Source organism: Panthera uncia, chromosome C2 (assembly GCF_023721935.1).
Source record: "Panthera uncia isolate 11264 chromosome C2, Puncia_PCG_1.0, whole genome shotgun sequence".
Taxonomy (NCBI): domain Eukaryota; kingdom Metazoa; phylum Chordata; class Mammalia; order Carnivora; family Felidae; genus Panthera; species Panthera uncia.
The window spans coordinates 102,019,032-102,022,546 of record NC_064810.1 but is presented as its reverse complement, the minus strand read 5'-3'; the positions used below and the strand labels follow the sequence as shown (position 1 = coordinate 102,022,546).

Here is a 3,515-nt window from a genome sequence, read left to right as displayed (position 1 = left end):
TATATATGTATGTATATATATATATGTATGTATGTATATATATATATGTATGTATATATATATGTATATATATGAGTAGAACAACGTACTGAGAGATAAAACCTTTAAAATGAGAATAATACTTGCAAAGTTCTCAGTACTTTGTATACTTTCAACCGCCTAGGCAAACAAGCTGTACCTGGAAATAATTCACTCTGAAGGTTAACTTGAATGTAAGTTCATTGCCGATCTTAAAATATAAATGAAATTCATTATAGATCCTTATTCACCAAAGAATAATTTAATTGAAGTAACATTGCACACTGGAGCACTGGTGTTTTCAAAATAAGTTTAGTTGAAAAGCTGGAATATATGTGTGTGTCACCATTACGGATTTTTGTCATGAGCAGGATTCTAGAAAACCTACTGCTGGTGAATTCCCACACTATGAATAGAAGTTATCTTGTCAATATGCATGTATAGATGAATATTTTGTACTTCTTGGAATAAATTCCATGATAGCTTTCAAGATAAAGTTTATGAAATCATCTATCATTCTGTCTTTATTTCTCGCAGCTACAACTGATTGTCTCCCGTAGTTAAACAACTTCGCAAAACTCTTTGCAGAATACTCCTAAGAGAAGGGTGTGACCACAGTTACCCACTGTAAAAGAGGCAGTACAAATAGGAAATAACCACAAAGTGATTTAGTTTCTTTTATTATTATTTAATGTCTTTCGAAGGTCTCTGGCATGTCTCCGAAGTCAAGGAACGAATGTGTTTTGTTCTCTGTCATGTATTCAGAAACTAGTAGTGCTTGGCACATAGTATGCCCTCAGTGACTTTGACAAATATAGGACTTGAATCTAAGTTTCTTTGAATGTATATTCCATAAATTAAAAAACAAGCTAACACTTCTTGATTAAGAAATGGATTGAGGGTCGTCTGGGTGGCTCTGTTGGTTAAGTGCTCAATTTGATCTCAGGTCATGATCTCCTGGTTCTTTGAGCCCTGCATCAGGCTCTGCACTATCAGTATCTCTCTCTCTCTCTCTCTCTCTCTCTCTCTCTCTCTCTCTCTCTGCCCCTCCCCCACTCACTCTCTTTCAAAATAAAGAAACTTAAAAAAAAAAAAAAAAAGAATGTGGATTGAGAGGTGCCTGGGTGGCTAAGTTGGTTAAGCATCCCACTCTTGATTTTGCTTCAGGTCATGATCTCACAGTTTGTGAGATTGAGCCCTGTGTCAGGCTGAGAGCACCTAGCTGGCTTGGGATTCTCTCTCTCTCTCCATTCCCCACTGGCCCGTGCCCTCTCTCTCTTTTTCTCTCTCTCAAATAAATGAAATATTTTTTAAAAAAAGAATGTGGATTGACTTGTTATTGCTTTTAATTTATACTGGGTCCCTCCTAAGAATTCTTAATTTGGTATCTGCTTCTTCCAGGGATAAAGCTTAGGGAGTAGATCAGACATAGGTTTCAGAGCAGACCCCCCAACATGTTTAAAAATAGTTGTGACACACTTTGGTAAGAGGAACAATTATCCTTAATTATAATGCTTAGGTAGTCTGTTTGATGGCCTAAATTTTTCATTTGAAATTATAACTACCTGTTCTGTACTTCCAGTCCTTCCTAAATAGAATATACACAATTTATCAGACGGGTAAAGAAGTTCTTCCAAGAGTTGGTAATAGCTCTTAAATGCAGATTGGCAACCTAATTGGCAAGATATGGTAGCTCTAACTGTAGTTAGGAGATTTCAGAAATTTAATTTGCTGAATTAAGGAAGTATATGCAGCCATTAATACAATTTCAACAGACTGTTTCACAAATGTTTTTGTGTATATGAAATATAGTCATAATCAAACTACAAAACTTATATATAATATATAACACCTGTTTTTAAATAGGATATTTAATGTCTGCTAACTTCATATCTTGACTTGTTACTACTTTAGTGTAAAAAAGTCTAAAATATTATAGAGCATGAATGTATCATGAAATTCTCCTTAGTCACTTTCAGAATAAAAAAAACTTTCTTTGTTCTGCAGCAGAGATTTGTGAAAGGATTTGTGAAGCTTTACATAAGTTTTAGTTGATCAAATGTAATTTTAAAAAGAATTATAATTGATAATTCTTTCATTTAAGAAGTTTGGAGTATTCTCATGATACATACATTAAATTGAAGTTAGCAGAGTGTTTCTTTATAATATGGATCTTATGGTTTCTGTTTGGGGGATTATATACTGGGTTATGTACTGGGTACATACAATTATGTACTGGGTAGTATTTGCTGAAACAGGAAGCAATTATATATATCGCTAAATTTTTTTAATCAGGTTTTTTTTAGATTTGAGAGGGAGCGAGAGAGAAAGAGAGAGGGAGAGAGAGAAAGAATCTTAAGCAGGCTCCACGCTCAGCACAGAGTGCAACACAGGGCTCCATCCCACGACCCTGGGATCATGATCTGAGCCAAAATCAAGAGTCTCACACTCAACTGACTGAGCCACCCAGATGCCCCTGTTGCTAAATCTTAACTAAAATGTAATTTGTGTTTTTTATAGTTGGACTCGTTCCTTTTTTGAAAGACAAACACTGGACCTTTGGTAATATACCTTAATTTTCTTAGGAAAACATAGTTCATCAAGAATTGGGAGACTTCATTCATTCCTCTTTATTGCCAAGACTTTTCTGACTTCCAACTTAAGGAGCTTAGGAAAAAACAAGCAAATAAACAAAAAACTACCTCTTTACTTGGACTGAAGTTCCTGAATGGTAAGAGATGATGAATTAAAAAGCTAGCTGTTGGTGTTAATTTGATTGAGAGAAATGAACCATATAGTTTTTCTTTAACTTAGTTTTTAAGTTTATTTTTTACTAATTAATTGGAGGAAACATAATTAATATGTGTATAAGTCATTGATGACTAGTGGATATCTATTTGTATTGCTACTAAGCAAACATGGTTAGATTACCTAAAGCTTTTTTTTACTTGCTTTTTTATTTGGGCCTAAAATATGTTTTTAATTTTTAAAAAATAACTACTACAGCCATTTAAGAAGCCAAATAGTCAGGAAGATTGATCATGTGATATAGAAGTGTTTCTCAAACAGAGAGTTTTTGGAACTCCCCAAACTTAGTAAATGTTTGTTTAAAAAAAGTTTCTTGGTCTAACAATTTTAGGAACTTAGAGAGTGGGTGGCAGTGGGAACTTTAAGACATTAGTGTTAAGCAGAACACTATTTGGAAACTTGAAATCAGTGAGCCTAGAATGATCATTATCACTCAATTTAAAAATTTTGTGTTAATAGCATCAACTAAGTATAATAACTTACAAATTGGTAGTGTTTCAGAAGTTTGCTTGAAGATTAGTTCTTTGAAATATGTCCATAGAACATAGTCACAATTAGTGGGTAGGTGTCCAGGTTAGTCCACAAAGGCTTTTTTTTTTTTTTTTTAAGTTTTTTTTTTTATCTAGAGAGGCAGGGGAGGGCGGGGGGGGGAGGGGGAGGAGGAGGAGGAGGAGGAGGAGGAGGAGGAG

At 34.4% G+C, this 3,515-nt stretch overlaps 1 long non-coding RNA gene across 1 annotated transcript in view; it reads left to right on the top strand.

Moving 5' to 3' along the window:
- Positions 1-3,515, top strand: part of LOC125921202 (uncharacterized) — a 12,810-nt gene that overhangs the window by 1,065 nt on the left and 8,230 nt on the right. Inside the window, exon 2 of the long non-coding RNA XR_007457334.1 lies at positions 2,604-2,749. This is a non-coding gene — a long non-coding RNA (uncharacterized LOC125921202). The remainder of the gene's footprint in view (positions 1-2,603; positions 2,750-3,515) is intronic.